The sequence below is a fragment of the Manis pentadactyla genome, chromosome 8 (assembly GCF_030020395.1).
Source record: "Manis pentadactyla isolate mManPen7 chromosome 8, mManPen7.hap1, whole genome shotgun sequence".
NCBI classification, from domain to species: Eukaryota; Metazoa; Chordata; class Mammalia; order Pholidota; family Manidae; genus Manis; species Manis pentadactyla.
The window spans coordinates 56,509,236-56,536,765 of NC_080026.1; positions in this window are offsets into that span (position 1 = coordinate 56,509,236).

Genomic DNA, 27,530 nt, shown 5'->3' on the forward strand with positions numbered 1-27,530 from the left:
ATATAAAATTATAAAAATATGCTTTAAAATTTTCTTAGTTTCATATATTTTGTCTATCTGAAGTGTATATTTTACATTTTGAGCTAGGATTATTGCTATATTGCTTTCCCAATGAGTAGCCAAATATTTCATTCATTTAATGAAGAACATGTTCTGTTCTTATTGCTAAAAATTATCTCAGTTACTAGATGTATTGATGGCTCTGCTTTCTTTTAAGTTGCTGCCTCGCCTATATTTGGTGTTTTGTTTGTTTTTATTTTCTATTTACTTAGACTACACTTTACTTGCAAAAACTTTTCCTAGTAATCTAGAAGAAAGGACTAAACCTGACCATAAAATTTTTTTGGGGGGGATTCAAATACATTTTTGCAATTAGGCTCAACAAATGAATTATTGAATAATGGAAGGGATGCACCTATCAACCTGTAATGTGCAAAGGACACCTGTGATTTAGTAAACTGATGAGTCAGACAAAGCTGACTTAGCTGGCAACAAGTTAACAAATTAAATTTTAGCAATAGAAATCCAGTATTCAGAATAATGAAGCAGGTTGGTTTTTTAGCTCTATGCACGTCTATAAAAAACAAAATTTATATCTATAGTGAGTTCTGAAATTTATGAAGATTGCTAAGTAGGTCTTTAGACAATTTTCCCAGTGGTAAGAAAACTAGACAGTATGTCATATGGAAAATTGTGAAAAATCAATTGAGATTCATAGTTTGTATGAGTGGTGGGGAAATAGCTTCACATGCTAATGGGAAAGAAAATTTATATTCATTCTGTGTGAATTGCTTTGGTCCATTGCTCATTTGAAGAAGTTTCTATGCAAGGAGGCACTGCATTCCCTTGACTCCTGTTTGGCTGCCAAGAGATTAAGTTTATGCTCCACTGACTGATTGATTCCCACTCTGTGTTAGGCTTATGGAATAGCTCACATTCTCAGTCAGGGGAGATAAAGAATTAAAAAAACCCTAAATTCCTTTTATTAGAGTATTTCTTTCTTTCTTTATATTTTCACTATTAAGTTGAACTGAAGGTCTTTATTACCAGAAATTAAATCTGAGGCTAGTTCCCAGTTGATAACTTGCTTTGTTTTGGCTCCCTTTGATTTTGCCTTTGCTGAAATTAGTATCCCATTTTCAAAGTTAATCCCAGCAGGATTCTACTAATTAGGGGCCAAACAGAAAACTATCCTAACCCAGTAATTCCACAGTTAATTTGCTTGGCTCAGTTTTTATGTATTTACCAACAATGGGATTTAGAAGTTTATTATTCACCAGAAATATTGAAAACATCAAGATTGGAAAGTCTTTTTTGGGAAGTAGGAACACTGACTTAGTTACAAATCAAGAAAAAATCAGTGAAGCCAAAAGTGGCAAATATAGAAAGTGTTTTTCCCCTAGAGTCTGTCCTATAAAAATGAGGTGGAAACATATGAAGGAAAGACATAGATTAGGCTTCAAAGTCAATGGAAAGCACTGACAGCCTTCCTTCCCCTTACCTTAAAATTTCCCTTCTGTTATCTTTGTTATTTGGAGTCTACAGCCAATTGTGTACAGAGGTCAGCTTATTTATATTAGTAAGGGTGGGTCTTTTTTTGCTTTGATATCATATAGAGGATAACTGGAAATTGATTCTACTGACACATGACTCCAATAATAGGAAACTATAACTAGTGGGTGGAAATTATAAGGAAATCAGAAAATTCTCACAATTAGATTTGTCTTTATGAAATAATGATTCTCCTACCATTGTCCTCCACGTCTTCCCTAGCTTTCTGGTGGACTTTTACTATAGGGTTTTACATTTCTTATAAGAGACACATTGTAAATTTCAATAAGAAAGACAACATATATAATTAAATTTACTGAATAACCAGATAATTTCTAAGAGCAGGATTTGATGATGTGACTGTTAATAGTTTAAGTTGTTCAGGAAGAAGAGAGTTTACAGAAAAGAAAATAAATTATGAGAGGAGAAGCTAAGGTTATAGATAAAATTTTTCTTAGGGTTGGACCAAACTGAATTAGAACTTCAAATTTCATTTTGTATATTAGAAAATTTAGGTCACTTTCTGAGTACATCAGCTTTGACTCAATTTTTCATTCTGCCACCTTGAGGGAAAAATTGTTTGAGAGAACTCTCAAAGTTAAGTTATGTACTTTACAAAGCAAAGTTCAATGGTACTTGGTTAAAAAATGCTAACCATCAATATCTATCTGCAAATCAAAGGTATTGATAACATACTTGAAACCCTAGATGAATAACACACCTTATACATTCTGATGATGCAAAGATAAATAGGAAGAGATAAACATTATATCTGGGACATGAATTATATAAAAAGGAGAATTTTCTCTCTCAGATTGTACATCAAATATATGGCAGTGTCTGTTTTACTTACTTTGTATACTATTATGTCACAAATGTAAATTGATTGCTTTACTAAAACTGTCAAAAGATACTGGTGAAATTTATTTGCTAGTTCTTGTTTCATATGCAACTGTTTTTCATTTGTTGAACAATTTATTTAATCTGACAGCTCTAATTATATAGCATTGCTCTTTTAAGACATATATTTGAGGTTTTTTTTTACATCAGTATTCAATAACCTCCTTCATGTTTTTTCTACTCACTCTCTAGATACAGCCCTCATAAAAATGACCTACATATTTTATTGTTAGTGTTACTGCTGTCATTGCCAAAAGGCAGAAAAAGTTATGGTATGGTCTTTGGAGGCAAACTTTCTGGAAGCAAGCATTTCAAGGATAAAGTTTATAACTTAACTAAACCATGTCCCAGTACACTAACAAATCCCCTAAAAAGCACTGAGCATCTTGAATATTCCTTTGTCTATGAAGACTATTGTGTGCACAGGTTGTGGGGAAAACTTCAATATTCCCAGAATCTCTCACCTGACCTTACATCTCCATATTCTCCACATATTACACATGTGAACCAGGGTATATCTGGACTTGAGAGGTTGGATGGGGTCCCTTTTTCTGCAGCTGGGTTGTAAGAGACACTGGAGAGCAGAAGTGGCTGACTGCTTGTAAGTAGTAAACAAGTTTCTCCCACTTTATTTCTCCCTTTGACTGATTTCGCTTTCAAAGGTATTTTGCCCCGGGATTTTCCCCCCAGAGTTACATCTGTTGGTAGCTGGCAGGAGCTCTAAACCTGAAATTTGTCTACATGGGTGCAACCCTTGGTGGGCTGCCTCTAAAGATTATGGGAGGATGCCCAGAACTCCCCACCCTGTGGATGGTGGTGAGGCCTCAGTGGCTGCAGCAGTAGAGAGTGCAGCTTAACCCAGTAGCCCCCTATCTGTGGGCTTCCAATTGGGAAACCCCTAGTGGGGAATTGGCTTATGGTAAAGCATCTCCTAGAGGGGTGGGGCCTTACTCAGGACTGGAGAAGGGTGAGACACTGGAAACTGTGGAATTAGCCCTCCATGAGATAGAAGAATCTTAGACGCCCTGAGTGGCCGTGTAGCAGCCAGGATTGTAGGGTCTCTTTTCATCAAGAATGTGGAAAATGTTATTGAGGAGAAAAGATTATTCAGAGGGTTACCGAGGACAGAGAGGGACTTAGGCAGGAGAGACACACATGTCAGCGTCAGCATCACTTGGAGGAGCTGGGCGATAACCTATGAGATGCCATTAAGGAAGAGAGAGTTATTGAAAAGACAGGTCACGCTCCTGGAAGATTCCTTAGCAGTGGCAAGGTGGAAGGCGGCAGGAAAAGCTGCATTGCAAGAGGTTGTGGGGGAAGGGGAGGAAAGAGTGGTGCATTCAGCCCAGGAGATGCAGGAACGGCTGGAGGGATAAGAGGAGGATATGTGACCATGGCCTTATCTGCTGCAAAAGCCACTGCCCAAGGTACCAGCTTCTCATGTATTAAAGGCCTGCCCGGCTGTAATTAAGAAAATAAAAATGAAACAACCATGGGCTCATCAGGGGGAGGAGCCAGCCCCTCCTCAGGTTGTGGAGAACTCCAAGCCCTACCCCTATACCCAGGATGAGCTGGTGAACATGAGTGCTGGGTATAGGCAGAAGCCATCAGAACCTCTGCCTACATGGCTTTTGCATCTCTGGAATATGGGGTTGGAAAATATTGTTATGTTGGGTTCTGAAATGGGTAGAACTGACTTCCCTGATGATGCAAGCTTCCCTCTGGCAGCAGTTGCAAAGTGCCTATCACACAGGTCCAAGATGTGGAAGCCAGAGGCAAAGCCCATACATATCCAGCCTGTGTCCCTGCAAGACTTCCTGGGGGAAGTAGTCAGGCTCTGCTTGGGCCCTCAACCTCACAAGAGGATGATTGGGCATTATGGTTCGACTGAGGGGGTTCAAGATCTCCAGCTTGGGGACCATAGTGGGGACTGGAACCACATGTAGAATTAGCAATTCATTGATTCCCTGTGAATGTACAATGTATGATGGTGCTGGTGGACACAGGAGCTAAATGTTCTCTGATTTATTGCAACCCTAAGTATTTTCCTGGGATTCCTCCTGTGACAGGGGATAAGGCAATTAGAGTGAAGAAAGCCTAAATCCTATTGGGGATAGGACATTTACCCCCAAAGGAGTATACTGTGCACATTTCTCCCATCCCGGAATATATTTTGAGGGTTGACATCCTGCAGGGCCTATGGTTACAGACCACTGCAGGTGAGTTCAGACAGAGGGTATGTGTGGTAAAGGCACTTCTGAGGATACCTGCTAAGCACCCACCTATAGCTCTGCCTGTACCTCTCTGAGTGACAAATACTAAGCAGTATAAATTGCCTGGGGGCACAAGGATATTAGAGAAACTCTACAGGAGTTGGAGAAGGTGGGCATCATAAAGCCCACTCATAGTCCTTTAAATTCCCCAGTGTGGCCAGTGAAAAAGCCAGACAACTCCTAGCATATGACCGTGGACTACAGGGAGTTGAATAAAGTCACACCCCCTTTGCATACTGCTGTCCCCTCTATAGCAACCCTTATGGACACACTCAGTCATGAATTAGAGATGTATCATTATGTTGTGAGTCTTGCTAATACTTTCTTCTTTATTGACATAGCACAGAAAAGTCAGGAACAGTTTGCCTTCACGTGGGAAGGCCTGCAGTGGACATTCATTGTCCTTCCATAGGGATATGTCCACAGACTTGTAACCCAAGACTCGGCCACATGGAGGAAATTGCAAACAGTCCAACTGTATCACTAGACTGATGATATCATGCTCACATCTGATTCTCTTGCAGATTTAGAAAGGGCAGTTCCTAGACTGTTGCAACATATACAGGAGAAAGGATGGGCTGTGAACAGCACCAAGGTCTAGGGACCTGGTTTTTCAGTAAAGTTCTTGGGGTTGTCTGGTCGGGTAAAACTAAAGTTATACCAGAAACAGTCATAGACAAGGTCCAGGCTTTCCCCACCTCTACCACTGTGGCAGTATTACAAGAGGTTTTGTGTCTTTTGGGCTACTGGAGACTTTATTCCACCCATGGTACAAGTTCTGAAGCCCTTATACCAGTTGGTATAAAAGGGCATCAGGTGGGACTGGGATGAGACATGTGAAGCTGCTTTTACTGCTGCCAAGTGAGCAGTCAAGGCCGTACAGGCCTTGAGTATAATAGATTCATCAAGGCTGTGTGAGCCCATGTTCATGTCATCAAATATGGTTATGGATGGGGTCTTTGGCAGTGGCTTGAATGGATACACCAACCCATTGGATTCTGGTCACAACTATGGAAAGGAGCAGAGGTCTGGTACACCCTGATAGAGAAGCAACTGGCTGCTGTGTCCTACACCTTGCTGGCTAAGGAGCCCATTGCTGGAAGAGCTCCAACCAAGGTAATAACCACCTATCCTACTGTGGGGTGGGTGCAAGACTAGACCCAAAGGCCATGGAGTGGTGTGGCACAGATGCTTACGCTAACTAAATGGGGTGCATATTTATAGCAGCACAGCACCATCTCTACTAGCCACTTAAGTGGAGAACTACAACACTTACTGGGGCCAGTGACCTATACCACTGGAAAGCAGGAAGAACTTGCTTTTGAGCCATTGGTTGACAAAACTCCTTATCAGGAGGGAAAAGTCCTTATACCTGAAGATGCTTGGTATACAGATGGCTCCAGTTGTGGGCAGCCTCCACTGTGGAGGGTTGTTGCTTTCCATACTAAGACTGAGACAATATGGATGGAGGACGGAGAGGGGAAGAGCAGCCAATGGGCTGAGTTGCAGGCAGTACAGCTCGTGATCACCCAGGAGCCCTCCCCCATAGTTGTCTGCACTGACAGCTGGGCCATCTATCGGGGCTTGACCCTATGGCTACCAACATGGTACCATGACAACTGGATGGTTGGTCACTGGCCCCTTTGTGAGCAAGAGTTGTGGTAAAACCTATGGGCAAGAGACATACCTTAAATAAATGTAGATAAATGTGGTAAGACAGCTACTGTATATCATATCACTGGCCATCTGCCTTTGGCATCCCCAGGGAATGATGAAGCAGACACACTGGACCAGGTGTGCTGGCTAGAAAGAAAGCCGGTCTCTGATGTAGCCCAATGGTTACATCAGCATTTGCTGCACGCGGGGCAAAAGACATTGTGGGCTGTAGCCTGTTGGTGGGGCTTGCCGTTGACCTTTGAAGAGGTAAGCAGAGCCTAGAAGGAGTGCCTTGTGTGCTCTAAGAGGGACGTACACCTAGTCCCGCAACAACATGGGACAATAGTAAAGGGGCCAGTACCCCTTGTCAGGTGGCAGATAGACTATATTGGGCCTCTGCCCACATCAGAAGGATATCATTATGCCATGATTTGTGTGGACACAGCTACTGGAGTGTGGGTTGCTTTTCTTGCATATCGTGCAGATCATCAAACTACCAAGAGGGGCCTAGAGCGTCTCTTTGCAGCCCCTGGCCAGCTGCAGGTGATCAAGAGTGATCAAGGCACCCACTTTACTGGACATGTGTTATAAGAATGGGTCTAGCAATTAGGAAAAAAATGGAAGTTTCAGGTACAATATAACACTACTGGGGCAGGCATGATAGAGAGGTACAATGCTTTGTTGAAATCTGGCCTGATGTTGGACACCAATAGTCTATGGGGTTGGTCAGTTCACTTATGGACAGCGCTATGGCATTTGAATGAGAAGCCCTGAAAAGGAGCCTTGAATCATGTGGATATACTAACACACAGTGCTGCCTCTCCTTTATAACTGTATGTGCAAACCAAAGAGGACTTATTGAAGCCAGGTTATGGCCAGCAGAGGAACATCCTGCTGCCAGCCCCTACTGCATTAAACCCTGAGCATAGTATTGAAAGGCCGTGGCCCTGGACATTTTGACACACAGACCAGCCATAGCTGGCCCTTCTGGCACCTTGGGGAAAAGGCCTGGAAGCTGGCCTCCTGGATATTCCTGAAGTAACAACAGAGCAGCCCCCAACGATCATGGTAGTGTATCTAAAATATCTGGGTGGTAGAGCATCTTACAGTGAAGTTTCATTTAATCTTTATGGCCAGTACATATACCTCCCATAGCCCTACATATTGTCCCATCTGTAACTCCTACATGGAGGGGGGTATAAGTCTGGCACAGTAGATCAGGACAAGGTCCCATTCCTGCCTCTGTCCTATCACAGAACCACTCTCTGGCATGCATCCTACCCGAAGGACAAGATTTGCCTATGCTGGTGTCATTAAAACATATATCTTATTGCTCTTAAGGTTATTTCCTTCTACAGTCCCTGTGGCCTGGACGTGCCCCCTCACTGCAGCTGCCATGTGATGATTGCTCTGAACTCTCTACCTATTCAGCTGCTCGTTGCCAGTAGAACAGTCAAGCTATGGACTTAATCTGCATAGGACTTTGAACCTAGCTGAATCCTCTGGCTTGAGGATTATCATGGTTTCATTGCTGTTGTTATTGTAGGTTATTAGTGTGGTTACAATCCTCCAGTTTTCTTGCACAGGGGCCATTGCGGAAGATGGGGAACATGTAGATTGTGAGGTGAGATTTCTGGAGCACTGGGCTATGGTTAAAATTGCAATATTTCCAGAATATCTTGCCTGGCCTTAGTGCATTTCTATATCAATAGATCATTACAAGGGTGATCCAGGGCATAGCTGGATGGGAGAGGTTGGGTGGGGCTCCTTTTCCTGTAGCTGGGTCGCAAGAGACCCGGGAGAGCAGAAGTGGACGGCTGCTTATAATCAATAAACAGCTTTCTCTCACTTTATTTCTACCTTTGACTAATTTCAATTTCAAAGGTATATGCCCAGGGTTTTCCCCCCAGAGTTCCACATGTGTATCAAAAACAGTCCCCTTTTCTGAGGAGAAATGTAGAATAATTATGTTTGTCTTCTGGCATTATTTGTAAAAGAATATGATCAACTTCTGTTTTGATAAAATTAGCAAATTTACTCTCCATAAATAGCATTAAACAAAAAAATGTGATGTCTCACTTCTCTTTATATATACACTATCAAGTCTATGCCCTGTAAATGATTTGAGTTTATAATCTTGGATTTTTCTTTTTGTAGTTTATCTAGACTTCTCTTCAATTTATATAAAATTCTAAGTATTTATTTCAAGTTTCATCTTCTTCCTGAACTGGTTGACTTTATACAACATTAATTATTCCTTTTTTTTCTGAATAACTCTTATTCTTATATTCAGTTACATGCACTCTTGTTGAATGCCTTGGTCTCCATTTTAGTGGTGTTGGCCAGAAAGACACAAAGCAATTTGGGCATAGAACTAAAATAACTTGTGAACTTTATTTTCTAGTTAGTCTGAATTAAAACAGGAAGGATGCATATGCAGGATACTGGTACACTTTTGCTGGGTGCCAGGTGTAAATTTTTTCTTGGTGGTGTCTTGGGTGTTTATAAGCCTAAAAATATTGAGTTTTGCTCTGGGATATAGTTGGATTATTGCAGGTATTGGTTTTTGGATTTGTTGGGCAAAACTGAATAATATTAGTCTAGAGATAATTTTTCTTGACTGCTGAGGCAAGATCTTTCTGTATAACTCTTCCCAATGTCTCGTGAACCATGAGGTTTCCCAGGCTGGCTAATGGAGCAGGCACTATTCCTGGCCCTGTGAGGGCCAAGCACTCACCTATTATCCTTTCAGGTCATTCTTTTCGAAGCCTTTTATTGGCTAGATGAATTCTACTTCACCTACCTGAGCATTGATTCTCTATCTTTATCATTTTGGATAAGAAAATCAATGTTTTAGAACAGTTACAATTAAGTGAAATTATGCATAACAAGAAACTAGTGTAAATCAGCCATAAGTAACCTAATAGATGGAAGTTTTTATTCTAACATTAGCCTAAATCATGTGACAACTGATTTTTATAGAAAATAATGCCATCTGATGCCAAGAAAAAAAAAAAAGAAAGATTATATGAGGATTAGGAGGGTCATATTAAGTTTTTAGAACCGGAAAATAAATTGAAGATAGAAATAATAGTCAATCTAAAGGCAGCCCTAAAAGAAAAATACGAAGAGGTAAAGAAGGGAAGCAGCCTCAGCAAGAGAGGGTTTGATGATTTAAGAGGATATACATTATATAAATTTTGATTCCTGAAAACCTCATTCTTACTTAAGTAATGACTATTTCTATCTTATTATTCTGACTGGGGTAAGGAGAATAATGGATGAGATTCTGCAATATAAGCTACCCATATGTGCACTCACAAACACTCATACACACAGACTTGTTAGCATCACATGTATAATTCCTCTGGCTGGTGAGGATAGAAACTTCTAACCGAAAGCTGCTCCATAGGTAGTAAGGCATAACTCAGCTAATGGTCATGCGACAAGGCATAAATCTACAGCTAGTACTTATGCAGAAGCATTTACATAGGTTTATCAGGTCTGGCTATTGTTCCTTGTACTTGTCAACATGAGGAACTATTTTTTCAGACAGTAGGGAAAATTTAGAAGCATACTGCAAATCAATCATCTTAGGGATAGAAACAGTTGGTTAATTATAGTCTCCCTGAAGCTGAAGGGAATCTTGCTGCCACATTATCTCTTAGTGTTACTTTACACTGACGAAAGCCTTAAAATTTAAAATCGGATACTTATTTCTATTTTAAAGTGATACATCTTTAATTGGTAAGTCAATTTTTACTTGATCTGTGTGGAAATATCATATTCAAGTAACTAAGAGAAAATTTTCAAAAAATTAGAATTGTTTTTATTCTAAACATTCCATTGTTTAAAGAAAAAATACCTATGACTCTATTAGTCAGTGTTCTCTGAACTAATAAGATACAGATATATAGATATAGATATATATTATGGACATAAATAGGATGTTTATTTTAGGAATTCATTCACACAATTATGGAGGCTGAAAAGTCCATGATCTGGCATCTGCAAAGTGAAGAACCAAGAAAGCTGGTGTTGTAATTCCATCCAAGTCTGAAGGCTTGAGAAACAGGGAAATGATGGCATAAGTCCCAGTCTTAGGCTGAAGGCTCAAGAACCAGGAGACTCTGTGCCCAATGGTTGGGGAAGGAAGATGTCTCAGCTCCAGCAGAGAAAGAAAATTCATCCTTCTACTTTATTGTTCTGAGCAAGCACTCAGTTGACTGATTATATGATCCCCACCCACATTGGTGAAGGCAATCGTCTTTACTTGGTCTATTAACTCAAATGATAATCTCTTTCAGAGACATCCTTACAGACACACCCAGAAATGTTTACCAGTTACCCATCTGTTATCCAGTCAAGTTGACATATAAAATTAAAGATCACAATAAACCTAGATGTTTCAGAATGGAATTTTCAAAGATGGCTGTACCAATAATTATTCTAACTCAATTTTCCATTTAGAGGTAGAATATGTATTTATTCCACTGTGAAACTGGATGGATCCATGTACCTGCCTTGATCTACATACTCCAAAGGAAATGACACTGCAAGGCTTTGGAGGCTAGGCCATAAGTGACAATAAGTTTATTTGAGGCCAAGTTACCTCTCTTGGTTCAAGTGCCTATTGTTTCCATGTTCAGAAATCAGAAATTGAAGGCACAAAATGCTGCAGAAGGCATTTTCATGGAGAAAGCCAACACTCTGCAGCCATATTTTTCATAAGAACATAACTGTTTCTGTGTACAAGACAAGACATTCAGATTCCAAGGATTTGGGCAAAGGATATTCTCACTTGACTAAGCTCTAATAATGAGACTTATTTAGAAATAAACAGAACACTAATAGACATGCAACCTTACATACAGTTGAGTCAATACATGATTGAATTAAGGCAATCAGTCCCTTTCTTTATCTGCCTGAGAAAGTGAAAACTGACAAAATAAAAAAGCGAAGTAGATAAATGTGTGAACAAGACATTTTAGCATAATGTTTTTCAGTAACTAAGAGAAAACAAAAAGAAAAATATTAAAGCCATATTAAGGAATTCTAGGCTGATCCTCAGTGCAAAGACAGTTTACAACAATAAAAACAAACAATCCCATAGCAAACTTGGGAAAGGGAGGGGAGACCTGATTTCTAGAGTTGTCACATTATTAGGTTCAAATGTGTAGTTCTAAACAAAAAAATTCAAGGCATACAAATAAATAAAAGAATGGCCCATTCAAAGAAAAAAATAAAAATAAGCCAACAAAACTTTCTCAGAAAAACAGATGATGGTGTATCTATTAGACAAAGACTTTGAAACAACTCTCTTAAAGACACTCAAAGAACTAAAGGAAGTCATAGAGAAAGTCAAGCAAATGTTTAAGTCAAGAACAAGATGGAAATATCAATAGAGAAGAAAATATAAAAAGAAACCAAGAAGAAATTCTAGAGCTGAAAAGTGCAATGGATGATTTGAACAATTTATTGGAGGGCTTCAAAGACAGGTTTGAACAGATAGAAGAAAGAACCAGTGAACTTCAAGATAGGAGAATTAAAATTATTAAGTCTGAGGAACAGAATGAAAGAAGGCTGAAGAAATGTGAACAAAGTCTAAAGGGCTTGTCAGAAACCATTAAATGGACCAATGTATGGATTATGGGAGTCCCAGAAGGTGAAGCAAGAGAGAAAGAAACAGTGTTTGAAAAAACAATGGCTGAGAACTTCCCAAATTTGAAGGAAGATGTGAATATAAATATCCAAGAAGCTTAATGAATTCAAAGTTGGAGAAGCTCAAGTAGACCTACAATGAGACACACAGTAATCAAACTGTTGAAAGAGAATCATGGAAGAGGAGCAAAGGATAAATGAATTATCTAATACAAGAATCCTTAGTAATATTATCAATAAATCTCTCATCAAAAACTTGGATACTAGAAGGCAGTGTGCTTATATATTCAAAATGTTAAAAGAAAAATAGCCAAGAATCCAACATCCAGCAAAACTGTCCTTTAAAAGTGGGGAAGAAATAAAGGAATTCCCAGATAAACAAAAGCTTAAGGAGATTGTTAGCATTAGACCTGCCCAGCAAAAATGCTAAAGGAAATCCTTTAGAATGAAAAGACAATAGGCAGTAACTTGAAGACATATGAAAAAAAAAAGGTTTCAGTAAATATGAATAAATGGGTGACTATAAAAGCTGGTATTATTATAACAATAGTGTGTAAATCCACTTCTTGATTTGTACATGGTTTAAAAGACTTAAACATTAAAAATAAAAGCAAATGTTAATCTAACAGATAGTATTTTTTCAAATTTGGTTTGCAACTCCTCATTTTATTTTCTGTATAACTTAAGAGACAAGTGCATTAAAATTATTAGTTTGTATTTTTGAGAAACAAATTATAAACATGTAATTTTGTTACAGCAATACTGAAAGGGGTAAGAATGGTGCTATTGAAGGAACACAGCTTTTGCATGCTATTGATGTTAAATTGGTAAAAATTCAAATTATAGTATTACAACCTTAGAATACTAAATATAATCCCCATGGTAGCCACAAGAAAATAGCTAAAGAATATATGCAGGAGGAAATGAGGAAATGCTTCAGTGTAAAAAATAAATAAATAAACTCAACACAAAAGAAAGCAGTAGTGCAGGAAAAAAACCAGAAAAACACTATAAGACATGGAAAACAAATAACAAAATGAAAAATAAGTCCCTTCTTATGAGCAACTACTTCAAATGGAAACAGATTAAACTCTCCAGTCAAAAGACAGAGATTGGCAGAATGAATTTTAAAACATGATTCACCGATGTACTGTCTATAAGTCTCTCTTTAGATCCAAGAACATGAGTAAAGTGAAAGTGAAAGTATGTAAAATGATATATGTAAATAGTAAGCAAAAGAGACCAGGGATAGATGAACAAATATTAGATAAAAGAGGTTTTAAATAAAAATATATAATACAAGACATGAAGAGGGACATTAGATATAAGAAAATTGTCAATAAAATTAGAAGGTATAACAATTATAAGTATTTATGTACCTAGTAAAGACCATCAAAGTATATGAAGCAACTTTGACAGAACTGAAAGAAGTAGACAGTTCAACAATAGTAGTTGAAGATGTTAATAAACCCATTTTCAATAATATATAGAGCAACCAGAAGGAAGATAATTAAGTAAACAGAAGACTTGAACAGCATGAAATATAAACTAGATCTAAGAGACAACTACAAAATTGTCCATCCAACAACAGAATACACACTTTTCTCAAATGCACATGCAATATTTTCCAGGTGGTACAATATCTTAGGCCATGAATTAAGCCTCAGGAGATTTAAAAAGATAGGTATTATTAGGAGCATCTTCTCTGACCACACAGGGTGAAATTAGAAATCAATATCTGAAGAAAATAAGATTTCACAGATTTGTTTAAGTAAACAGCACAAGAATTATTACACAAAATAGATCAGATAAATCACAAGACAAATAAAAAAATACTAGAGGTGAATGAAAATGAAAACATAGCATGCCAAAACTTATGAGGCACAGAATAAGTAGTGCTAAAGGGGCAATTATAGCTATAAACACTTACACTAAAAAAACAATAAGAGGGGCTCTCTTGTCCTCTCCTGGCATGAGCCAGAAGCTCTATTCTCTCACTTTATTTCTAAATAAATGCCTGTACCTTGATCTCCTACCTTGAGTGTTTGTGAAGCTCATTCTTTGATTTCATGAACAAGAACCCCGGCATCATCTTTGGGGGCTCACCCAGGATAACTTCAGAGGTGAGTATCAGCATCCAAGCCTGCCTTTTCTTTCACTGTACTTATAGAAGGAAGCTGTTTGTGGCACATAACATCGGGCGCTTGTCAGCCACTTCATATGGGACTAGCCTGGCTGCCGATCTCAAACTCTCAAGTGACAGGTTTCCCTGTCTCCCCCAGTGGATCCCCCATCTCACATGGGAGCCAGGAGTCAGATGAGTGGAGGCCAGGATTCCCTTTCAGAGGCATCTCCTTGGATGCAAGGGACTGAGGAAAGCTGTGGGCAACTGCGAGAGTCTAGGCTGAGGCTACACTTCAGCAGCTTCTCAAAGGTCCGCGTGTCTGGAATCAGACCCCGACAGCCCGACTGGGTATCTTCAGTGTCTCCCTCTGTCTCTGACTTCCAGCCTGCTTCTTCAGGCCGCCCTGGCCTCTGAGTGAGGCAGGGGGCGTCCCTAACTCTTTCTAACTTCATCAATTTCACAGAGCCCAATTCTCACACCTCAAGGTAGGAGATCCGTGCTTTGCTCTTATCTCATAAAAATGTGTGCGGGCACCCATTAGCCACTTTAAAGATGATTAGCATTGGCTACCAGTCTTAAGTCGTGTGAAAGGTTTCCAGGTGTCTGCCGCTCCTTGAGCCCCCGCCTCCGGACAGGAATGTCGGGGAGTGGCTGAGCCGATTTGTTACTTTCCTATCCTAATCTGCAGACTCCGAGGGCAGACCGGACTAGTAGACAGTGGTCCTTGGATTTTGGTTCCAGCTGATTGATCTGATGGTGCTTGAGTGAACCTCCAGCTAGGCTGCTGCCTATGCAAGAGTCACAGATGACCTCCTGACCTCTTGTTTCACAGATCAGATTTGTTATAGTGGGTGACTGGCTAAATCCCAGGCAGTGGCAGAAACTGATGTGTAAGACTATAGACCCCCACCCTCCATAAATGTCCATGGCAGCCTCTGAATCTCTGGCCTTGGAAAAAGTTTCCCTGCCCCTCATTCAAAGCAGTCTTCTTAGGCCTGCACCACTTTCTCCTGTGTAATGTAAATGAAGTCTGTGAAGTAATCAAACTGAACCCTGAGCCCAACATGTAAATGGCTCTATTCTATTGACCTATTTTAGAGGCAGTCATCCTGGGGCTATGGCATTTCCTTTTCTGTGGCCCCAGGGAAGCGAAACAGGCTTGTGACTCTGACCAAGGCTCTGGCAGCCAGAGGTCACACAGTCCCTGCACTTACCAGACAAGCAGGGGATGACTAAAGCTCATGCAGAGAAAACCAGGAAAACTCCCAGAAGGCATAAAGTAAGAGCATACTGGTGAGGTCCCCACTAGATCCAGGGCTCTGAAACAACTCTTGCTGAGTGGAAAGGCAAGAGGGGAATCAAGGCAAGGTACAGGCCACACTGGAAAAGAGTGGTTAAATACAGTAGGTCTGGCAGAGGAAGTGACTGATCACTGTCAACCAGGCTCCAAGGCGAGGGAACACCCTCACAGAGAAAAGGCTGACCAGGTGTTGCACACCTGTCTTTCTCTCTTCCAGGTGAGAGCTTCCTCTTCAAGTTTAAAGCCAGGCACACCTCTTCTAAAGAACTGGGAAGAATTTTGATCCCCAGACTTTGAAAAAAAAGTGCTTTATCTTCTTCACACAAGCCTGGCCTCAATACAAAGTCTCTGGTTGGAGAGGCTTGGCCCCTGAGAGAAATAAGGTTATACACCTAAATTTATTTTAACGTGAGAAAGGAAAATAGTCAAAATCACATAGACTACTACAATATGGAACTAGTTTTCTGAATTTTTTTGATGAAAATCTATTCTACTCCTCAAAAATAAGGAGGTTTTTAAACTAGACTCCCTGAAACAGAAGAAATTTATCTTCTGCAATACAGCCTAGCTTTAAATAACTAGTGCTAGAATTGTACTTGCATTTCATTTCCAGCCCCCTGGACACACACAGTCCCTATCAGTTCAGAGCCTTCATTGGCCCTCTTAGTCTGGGGCCATCTAAACCTTAATCCAGTTATGTAAACTGATCTCCTGTAGAGTGTATTCTTGAAAACTGAGATACTTTCAGTCAAATGAGCTAAAAGGAAAGGCAATTGGATATCAGTAACTCAAATCTCTGTATCAGTTTTTCTGTCTGTGTATATGTTCTTTTATGAAAAGTGTTGCTAACTGTAGTCATTATGTCTCAATCCATATGTTTGTGTGTCTAAGCATGTAAATGAAAGATTTTTCTACCTCCGGATAGTATTAATAAAATTGATTTAAAGACAAGCACTCATGAAAATTGGGCATTCTAAAACTTTCAGAAAATTCTAATAGAAAATATTAAGCATTAATGCTAATTTAAGTTGAACTGAAATGAACATGTCCTTATGGTTATCAGTTGCCTAAGTTGACCTGAAGTCATTTAAGTTGATGTTATCTGTTAAATCTTTCAAGAATAAAATGCTTAGAGTCTTGACTTTGTCTAATATTCAGTAAAGGTTTTGTAAGTAATTTAGCGTAGTTGTTAAGAATGAGTAAACTAAACACAGCAAGTGAACACCTTAATAATTGTATGTTACAGTGTGTATACCTACCTACAGCCTGAGAATCTTTGTGGTTACCTAAAACCTTAAAGTTTTGCTAATTTAAGAAGATATACTTTGTGCTTAGTGAGAGATTGTGCTCTAAAGCTCATGGTTACAGAATTTACAAAATGTGTTCATAAATTTGTCAATCTAAAGAATGTTAGTTTAACAGTTTACAACAGCCTACTTCTCAGTGTTCACTGAAAATTAAGGTTCCTAATAGTTTGAAGTTCCAATTAAACTACTTAGAGTAATAAGGAAACATTTCGCTATGCTAAAACATGTATGTTTTAATAAGAGAAGGTAGAAGGAATGGAAATTCGTTCTACATGCTAAAGAATGTGTCTTTTGATAAAAGAGAGTAACTGTTCTAAAGTACAGCTGTTTATTTAAAGAGGGAGAACTGAATCTAAAAGCCAGTTGTAGAAAGTTTGTGGAAGAATTGATATGGTCATGCTATATAAAATTAAAGCAAAAAAGTCTCGATATCAAGTACACAGCAAAATTAGAATTTTGTTTTCAGTTAAAAAAACAAAGTTTTCTTAACTGGTAGTCTGCTCTTAATGTTGAAAGATTGCAAAGGGTTCTCTAATTGTTTTATCAAAGCAGTTTCTCATGCTTAAAGTTTCAATGAGTTGTCTGAGTATTTAAGAAAATGAGATCTTAGTATTAAAAGGACTGAAAGCTAAACTTTGCTAATAACTGTATTACCTTCTTTATTTGCATTTGGGGTATTTTGTTGTCATTCTGGATAAAGGGATAAGTATTGCTTCATGGCAACTTATAATCCTATTTAAACAAGTGCCCAAAAAATGCAAAAAGGTGCTTTTACCTCTAGTTAACTCTGATGTTTTCCAGAGGGCCCCTGGAACATGTCAGAGGAATTTTTTCTCATTGGAGAAAGTATTTGGCTAATTTGGCTTATTTATCTGATATATATATATATATATATATATATATATATATATATAATTACCTGCTTAATTACCTGGAAAGCACTGCCAAAGGGAATGATGCTAAACTTTGTTACTGAATATTTTGTGGTACAGAAATATCCGAATTTCCTTATGTCAACTGTCTTACAGTAAGCTCTCATCAGATCTTTAGCCATTGTCATTTGTAAGTCTTTCGTCATTTATAGTCACTGTTTTATTACTCCTAAACTAGTAAAGAACTAGATTTCAGCAGAACAGGTATTGGTTACATAGGATTAAGTAAACTAAGGAAGATGATTTTGTGGCTTTTTGTTTCAAATGTTGCAGATAAAGTGTTTTAAGCTTTTTTCTCTTAAGCTGACAACAGTTTATTAAATGACTATCTACATAAGCAGAATTAAAACATTTATCTTTCTCTCTACCTGATCCCTCCAGAATTTAAAAACTCTCAGTGACTATTTTTATATTTCATGGCATATGTTTATTTGCATAAGTTCAATAAGAACCTCCTTTCCCTGTAAGAGGACCAATTAAAAACACAGGTTATACTACCAAGGCTTTGACTGGAATGTCATACCTGAGAGACATGTGCATAAACTCAGATATGAACAGCTTTAAGGAACTAAGGTTGACTCTATAAAGCCAACAAAGCCCCTTGGAAGAACTGACCTGGTACCTTGCTTACAGGGTTTCCAGCAGCCTTACCAGGTAAGTAAGGAAGGTCACTTCCTGGCAGGTGCAGGAACCTCAGAAATGTCTTGGGAACCTCAAGAAGAGAGGAATTTGCCCTAATGTAAAGGTACTGCTGGTAAAACCTGATGGCAAGTCTGGCTTGGCTTTCTGGCCTCAAGGCCTTTAAAAGTTCAATCTGAAATTCCTTACAAAAAGTTCCAGCAAAGCACATTTAAAAGAGCCTATGTAATCAATTGCTTTTCTTGCTGCACTTCTGCAAATAATTAAGCCAAGTGTTAATTATTTTCTAAATCTGGTTACTTCTAATAAAAATGAGGGTAATTTTAGAGGAAAGTACTGTTTCAATAATGCAGCCTTATCTATACTAAATCCTAATACTATTCATTTGGACATAAACTAGATCCAGAATTCTAGCTTCTTCAGAATATCTGGCTATGATTTTCCAGATGTTTTAGTTTTCTCCTATCATTTCAATTAAAATTTTGCTATTTCTAGTTCTCATATTCAATCATGCATTCTTAATCTCATCAAGTTTGTCCTTCCAGAATGGAAAATCCAACTTCAGATGTTGCTGCATAACCTAGTAAAACAATTTATTCTATTTTGCCTAGAAGCCACAAAACCGCAAATAGCAATAGAAATGGAACCTGGAATAGAAGTGCCTATCTTACGAGGCCCTCTCAACTGACCACTGATGGAGACCTAACTGCAACCTTTACTGCACCCCTTCCCAGCATGAAGCAGCCAGAGCGGTCATCACCCCTTTTCCCTAGCAGCAGCTAGGGTCTTTATCTGCAGAAGGGGGTAATGAGACAGGGACGGTGGGTGTAGTCAGAGTAGGGTGAGGGCCTCTGGGAAAAGTAGGGTGGAATATTTACAGTCAGAGCAATGTAACAATGGGCAAAGAAGTCCCTACTGAAACTCTGTGCTAAGCATTATGCAAAGTCAAGGTCACACTAATTCTCTATGGTAAAGATATAGACATCTTCAGTGAGAACAGTTAAAGGTCAAAAGGCCAGGAGCAACTTGGCATGGAATGTTTAAGTGTTCTGCAAGGGTATCAGCATAACCTGTGACTCCTCTGTCAGCCCTGGCAATCAGACTGTGACCCAGCCCACCTTGAGGACAGGGCAGGTGGTACAAGTCCACACCCCTAAGCCTTTTTTTGATGTTCTCGAGAAATCCTCAGATGCCTATAAAACCCCCTAGACAACACACCACTATGGGCTCTCTTGTCCCCTCCTGGCATGAGCCAGGAGCTCTATTCTTTCACTTTATTTCTAAATAAAACATGTATACCTTGCTCTACTAAAAAGAAAAACAATAAAGAACCAAATCAAAACCTTACTTTATAGTTTAAGAAATTAACAAAAAATAACGAACTAAAAATAAAAATTTTAGAAAGAAGGAAATAATAAAGATTAGGGAGGCAATAAATCACAGAGAAAATCAGGAAAACCTAAAGCTGGTTCTTTGAAAAGATAAATCAATTGACAGAACTTTAGCTAGATGGACTAAGAAATTCAACTTACTAACATCAGAAATTAAAGTCAGGACATTGCTACTGATTCTACAAAAATAAAAAGGATTATAAGAGAGGACTCAGCATTGTAAGCCAGTAAAATGGATAACCTAGATGAAATGGACCAATTCCTAGAAAAACAAGACCAACCAGACTACACAAAGAAGAAATAGAAAATCTCAATAGACCTATAACTGGTAAGGAAACCAAATCAGTTATCAAAAGATTCCAAAAAAAGAAAAACCTTGGCTCAGATGGCTTCACTAGTAAATTCCACCAACATTTCAAGAACTAATTCCAATCTTTCCCAACCTTTTCCTAAAAATAGAAGAAAGGAATCAGTTCTGTTTATAATAGCATTAAAAAGAAAAAACAAGACCAAGAAATGAATTTGAGGTAAAAGAGTTATGCAATGGCCCCAGAAGATGACTGGTTAGCCAGAGACGGGTAAGATTCCTCAAGGGAGGAACAACCTAAGACAGGCACAGTCGCAGGGGGGCCATCAGGTGAGAAATTGGGGATCAACAGAGGTGAGGCTTAGAACCTCACCCCCCCTGTTCTGAGAGAAATCTTCTGCTCCATGGATGTTTTATTGCCCTTGTCTAGCTTGGATTAACACATAGTCTACAGGCACACACCTGATCATCTACATTTGCTCTCTTACAACACTAAACTATGTTTTCTACCTTTATCTTGTATCTACCTACCACTTCAGCGTTTTATTAAAAATAATAATAAAGAGAGAAATGTGTTATCCACATATAAATCAAGTATAAAAATCAAATGAGTATTCATATTTGAACTGACTGTTTATAGTTCATAATGCATAAGCAAAACCGAAAGTTTCTGTGATGACTGCCCTTGTACTGTTCACCATGTAACTTATTCACTATGTAAGAATTTGTTCTCCATGTAAGAACTTGTTCGTTATGCTTCAGAAGATTGGAGACTGATGAAAATTAGGCTTGGGGTGGATTAATGATTGTGCATTGAGCATTGACCCCCCTACACAGAATTTTATTGTTGTTAACAACCATTTGATCAACAAATATGAGTGATGCCCTCACAAAAAAAAAAAAAAAAAAAAGTACACACTTGCAATTTTAAAATAAATAAGTAACCAGGATGTAATGTATAGCATTAGGAATATAGTCAAAATATTGAAACAACTTGGTATGGTGATAGCTGGTACCTAGAATTATCATGTATATAAATGTTGAATCACTGTGTTGTACACCTGAAACTAATGTAATACTGTGTGTCAACTACCCATCAATAAAAAATAATTATCTAAAAAAAAAAGAAAAAGAGTTATGCAATGAAACTGAAAGCATTACAAAAAAAAAATGAAAGAAAGAAAGAAGACATAAATAAAAGTCATCCTGCATTCAGGGCTTAGAAGTCCTAATATTGTTAAGATGTCAATAATACCCAAAGCCACCTATAGATTCATTTCAACTCTATCAATATCCCAGGGATGATTTTTGCAGAAATAGAAAACCTCATCCTAAAATTCATATGAAATTTCACAGAACCATGAATAGCCAAAAGAGTCCTGAAAAAGAACAGAGTTAGAGGATTCATAATTCCTGATTTCAAAGCTATGTTAATCAAGTGTGGTATTGTCATAAGGCAGATATACAGACTGATGGAATAGAATAGAGTTCATAAATAAATCCTTCTATATATGGCCAAATGATATTTGACTTGGGGTACCATGACCATTAAATGTGGAAAAGATTGTCTTTTGATAAGTGATGCTGGGAAAACTATGTATATATGCAAAAAGAATGAAGTTGGACCCTTACTTAACACCATATACAATAATTAACTCAAAATGGGTCTGTGACCTAAAAGTAACACCTAAAAACCTTTTTTTTTTTTTAAATAACAGAAATTTATTTTCTCACTATTCTGGAGGCTGAAAGTCCAAGATCAAGGTGTTGCACCTTTGGTTTCTTCTAAGGCCTCTCTCCTTGGTTTGCAGATGGTCTGTGTTCTCACATGGTCCTTTGTGTGTGCCTGTCCTGGTCTCTCTCACTGTCTTCCCTTTATCTCTAGTATTTTTAAAAAAACGGATTTCATTTTTAAAAACTGTTTCATGTCCAAAAAATTGAGCAGAAAGTACAGAAATTTCCTATATACCTTTCCTCTTACACAGGCATAGCTTCCCCATTATCAGTATTGGGGTTGTACATTATATGGGTTTGGAAAAATATTTAAGGACATGTATCCATCATTATGGAGTCACACACAGTATTTTCACCACCTGAAAATCCTGAGTTCCATTTATGTATACCTCCCTCACACTAATCCCTGGTAACCAGTGATCTTTTTACTGCCTCCAGAGTTTGGCCTTTTCCAGAATGTCACATAGTTGGAATCATGTAGCATAGAGCCTTTTCAGATTGGCATCTTTCACTTAATAATATACATTTAAGGTTCCTCTATGTCTTTTCATGGCTTGATAAATCATTTCTTTTTACTGCTGAGTAATATTTCACTGTCTGGATGTACCACAGAGTGTTTATCCACTCACTTTCTAAAGCACATCTTGGTTGCTTCCAAGTTTTGGTAATATGAATAAAGCTACTAATGATATCCATGAAAAGGTTTTTCTGTGAACTTAAGTTTTCAACTCCTTTGGATATCTAAAAACTTTTAGAAGAAAATATCAGGCAAAAGCTTCTCTACATTAGATCTGGCAATCATTTCTTGCATATGATCCTGAAAGCATAGGCAACAAAAGATAAAAATAGACAAATTGAACTTTATGAACATTTAAAAAGTTCTGTGCTTCATAAAACACTATCAACAAGGAAAAAATACACCACAGAATGGAAGACAATAATTGCAAATCATATAACTGATAAGAGTTTAAAATCTAGAGAAAAAAACTCATAAAACTCAACAAAAACAAAAACAATCCTTATCAAAAATGGTCAGTGAACTTGACTAGACATTTCTCAAAAGAATATATAAAAATGATTGATAAGCACATGAAAATATATTCAGTGTTACTAATCATTACTAAAAGAAGAGGAAAGGAAAGCTGAAGATCCTTTATCTAGTAGAGAAATTTAATTCATGAAATCAGACTTCTCCACAAAGAAAACTCTGCCTGCATGCCTCATCAGTCAATTCCTCTGAATATTTATTAAAGAAAGAATATCAAAACAAAATACTCTCCAGAGAATGGAAAGAAAGAAAACTCTTCATAATGTGTTTTATGAGGTCCAGAGGATCATGGTAATAATAGCTGCTGATACTGACATCTGACAAGGCTTTCTAGGGGCCAAGGATCATCTCTCATAAACATGTTAAACATGTTAAACAAAATACTGATAAATGGAATTTAGCAATATTTAAAAAGGAGAATTGAAACATGATGGAAATCTGACCTGTGTGATTTAGTTTAGCACTGTAAGTTTGGTATAATTTTCAAAACTCAATCATTACTTTAGTTAGAGTGAAATAGAAAAATTGCATGATCATTGCAAATAGAATCACAAAAGCCAGACAATAAAACAAAACACTCATCCATGACAGAATACTTGTCCAAATATGAATAGAACTGAACCTTCTGAACCTCATAAATATATTTTAAAATGAGCAAAAGTGAACCTTATACTTAATGGTGAAATATTTAATGCTTTCCCTCTGAAATGAGGAACGAGATAAAAATACTCACCATTACTACTTCCATTCAAGTTGGACCAAAACTCTAGAGATTTTAATAAGAAAACAAAAAAAAAGTAAAAGAAATTATCAAAAGAATGAAATCAAAATATCTTTGCTATTTTTAGTGTTCAAAATACAAAATAATTTGGAGATAACATACTGTCTGTAATAAATGAAATTAAGAAGCTCACTGGATAAACAAGGTCATTCTAGTGACAAATAGTTAAAATATAAAATTTATAAATAAATCCCTTAAGAAAAAAGCAGAGAGTAGAAAACTATTTTAAAAAAAAGTATTTAAAATAATGTAAGTCCCACAACTACCTAACATTTCTGAGACAAATTAAAGATAACCTAATTAAATAGAAATATATACTATACTCAGGATTGAAATGACTTAATGTCAAACATTTCATATCTTGCCAAAATTTCAATAGATTTAATATAATCTCAATAAAAATTCCAATAGGCAATTTGTCAAAATTGAAAGCATATTCTTCAAGTTATATGAATATGAAAGTGCCAAGAAAAACTCACCCAATCTTAAAATAAGACACAAAGCAGTGAGCTTATACCATCAGACATCGAGACTTATTATAATGCCATAATAAGTAAAACAAATTGGGATAGGAGAAAAAATAGACAAGTCAACAAATGGAAGAAAATAGATTGCTGAAATATTTCAACACAAATAAGGTTAAAAAGCTGTCACTGAAATGCAGTGAGAGAGAGAATGGTGTTTTAATAAATGGTGCTGGATGTTTTCTCTGATACATATAAGATAAAAAGTCTCGAAAAATGCCTCACAGCACAAACAAATATCAATTCCAGAGAGTGGTATCCTGAATGTGAAAAGTAAAACCATTAAACTTCTTGATGATAATATTACAGAATATCTTCATGATCCCAAGTTAAGCACAGATTCATTGAAGAACATGAAAGCACACTAAATATGCATGAACATTTTAATAAATTTGACTCTATAAAAATTAAGGACTTTTGCTCCTCAAACAATTTTCATATATCAAACAATGGACTCATATCTGAAATATATGAAGAATAACTTCAATCCATAAGAAAAACAGGGAAGGCTTTCTAAAACATGTGTAATGATTTCTAACAGACGATTCACAAAAGGTGATGCCTATTTATCCCATTTTGATTTAAGAAAGTACCTTGCATTATTTGTTATCAGTGATTTTCAAGTGAAAATCAAAATGAGATATCCCTATATACCTACCAGAATAGACTAAATATATGTACACATACATAAATTGACACTAACAAATGAATACTGAAACTCAAATACTGCTGGCAAGCTGTTTTAGGAGAAATGTGTATCAACAATAAGATGGATAAATACATTTTAGAATACTCATAAAATTAAATGCTAAACATCAGTTTCAAAGTATGCAATAATACTAATTCTACTGCATAATATGTTGAGTATGTGCTTTATAATGCAACTTATACAAATTCAAACAGATCATAAAATTATTCTAAAATGTTAGTGCTCTGAATATTGTTAACATCTGTGACTAAGTTAACTATCATGGGCATGAAAGAAGCGTTTATGTATTGAAAATGTTCTACATGGTTGCATGGTTTTTATTCATCTTGAAAAAACTTACTGGGCTGTAGATTCATGATATGTGCAATTTATTGTATATATGTTAAATAATCAATTAAAACATTAAAAAATCCTCCTGGCTTTAGTTTTTTGAGGAACCTCCATATTGCTTTCCACAATGGTTGAACTAGCTTACATTCCCACCAGCAGTGTAGGAGGGTTCCCCTTTCTCTGCATCCTCACCAGCATTTGTTGTTCTTAGTCTTTTTGATACTGGCCATCCTTACTGGTGTGAGGTGATATCTCATTTGTGGTTTTAATTTACATTTCCCTGATGATTAGTGATGTGGAGCATCTTTTCATGTGTCTGTTGGCCATCTGAATTTCTTCTTTGGAGAACTGTCTCTTCATATTCTCTGCCCATTTGTTAATCGGGTTATTTGATTTTTGGGTGTTGAGGTGTGTAAGTTCTTTATATATTTTGGATGTTAACCCCTTGTCGGATATGTCATTTACAAATACATTCTCCCATACTGTAGGATGACTTTTTGTTTTGTTGACGATGTCCTTTGCCGTACAAAAACTTTTTCATTTGATGTAGTCCCATGAGTTCATTTTTGCTTTTGTTTCCCTTGCCCGGGGAGATATGTCCATGAAGAAGTTGCTCATGCTTATATTCAGGAGATGTTTGCTTATGTTGTCTTCTAAGAGTTTTATGGTTTCATGATTTACATTCAAGTCTTTAATCCATTTCAAATTTACTTTTGTGTATGGGGTTAAACAATAATCCAGTTTCATTCTGTTGCATGTAGCTGTCCAGTTTTGCCAACACGAGGTATTGAAGAGGCTGTTATTTCCCCCATTATATGTCCATGGCTCCTTTATCATATATTAATTAACCATATATGGTTGGGTTTATATCAAGGCTCTCTAGTCTGTTCCATTGGTCTATGGGTCTGTTCTTCTGCCAGTACCAAATTGTCTTGCTTACTATGGCTTTGTAGTAGAGCTTGAAGTTGGGGAGCATAATTCCCCCTGCTTTATTCTTCCTTCTCATGATTGCTTTAGCTATTTGAGGTCTTTTGTGGTTCAATATAAATTTTAGGGTGATTTTCTCTAGTTGCTGAAGAATGCTGTTGGTATTTTGATAGGAATTGCATTGAATCTGCATATTGATTTAGGCAGGATGGCCATTTTGACAATATTAATTCTTCCTATCCATGAGCACGGGATGTGTTTCCATTCATTAGTATCTTCTTTAATTTCTCTCATGAGTGTCTTGTAGTTTTCAGAGTATAGGTCTTTCACTTCCTCAGTTAAGTTTTTTCCTAGATATTTTATTCTTTTTGATGCAATTGTGAATGGAATTATTTTTCTGATTTCTCTTTCTGCTAGTTCATTGTTAGTGTATAGGAATGCCACAGATTTCTGTGTATTAATTTTGTATCCTGCAACTTTGCTGAATTCATATATTAGATCTAGTAGTTTTAGAGTGGATTCTTGAGGGTTTTTTATGTACAATGTCATGTCATCTGCAAACAGGGACAGTTTGACTTCCTTACCAATCTGGATGCCTTTTATTTCTTTGTGTTGTCTGGTGCCTGGGAGGAGGAAAGCTGTTTCCTGCTTCCTAGCTGCTATGCCTGTGTCCACTGCCTGAACCAGTGGGCCAAGCACACAGGTATAAGCTTTTGTCCCAGAGCAGCCAGATATGGATATCTGCTTTCCACAAGCAGCTGGAATAGCAGTTTCTCCAGGAATTCTGCCTGTCTTAGCTTTCCAGTCCCATAATCACATGAGTATCATGATAGCACCATGAGATGCAGGTTTGTGTTCCCAGAGCAGATCTCCAGACCTAGGTATTCAGCAGTCCCAGCCCTTCCACTCCCTCCCTGTTCCATTTCTCTTCCTCCCACTGGTGAGCTAGGGTGGGGGAAGGGCTTGGTTCCCCCTTGGCCACAGCTTTGGTACGTTACCCTCTTCTGTGAGGTCTGCTCTCTTCTCCAGGTATATGCAGTCTGGCGCCATCTTCTTTCCTGCTGCTCTTTCAGGATTAGTTGCACCAACTATATTTTCTAATTGTATACAGTTTTAGGAGGAAACCTCTGTCTCTCCTCTCATGCTGCCATCTTTAATCCTCTCTCTGCCTATTGTGCCATTTTTTTTTCTTTTTCCTATATCAGCTTTCAACGAATGTCATTTTGTACTGAATTATCAGTATGGCATGGTTGCAATCCAATTATTTGTCAAGGCATATAATCTCAAATCTGCTGCTGCTCAATATTTAGGAAAACCAAGTTGATAGGCACAGTACTTACAGAAAAATTTCTGAATGGTAAGCAGTACACTCAGATCCCTACATGCTGTAATAGCTATCCATAAATTCATCCATAGTGTAAGTGTATCAGCAACC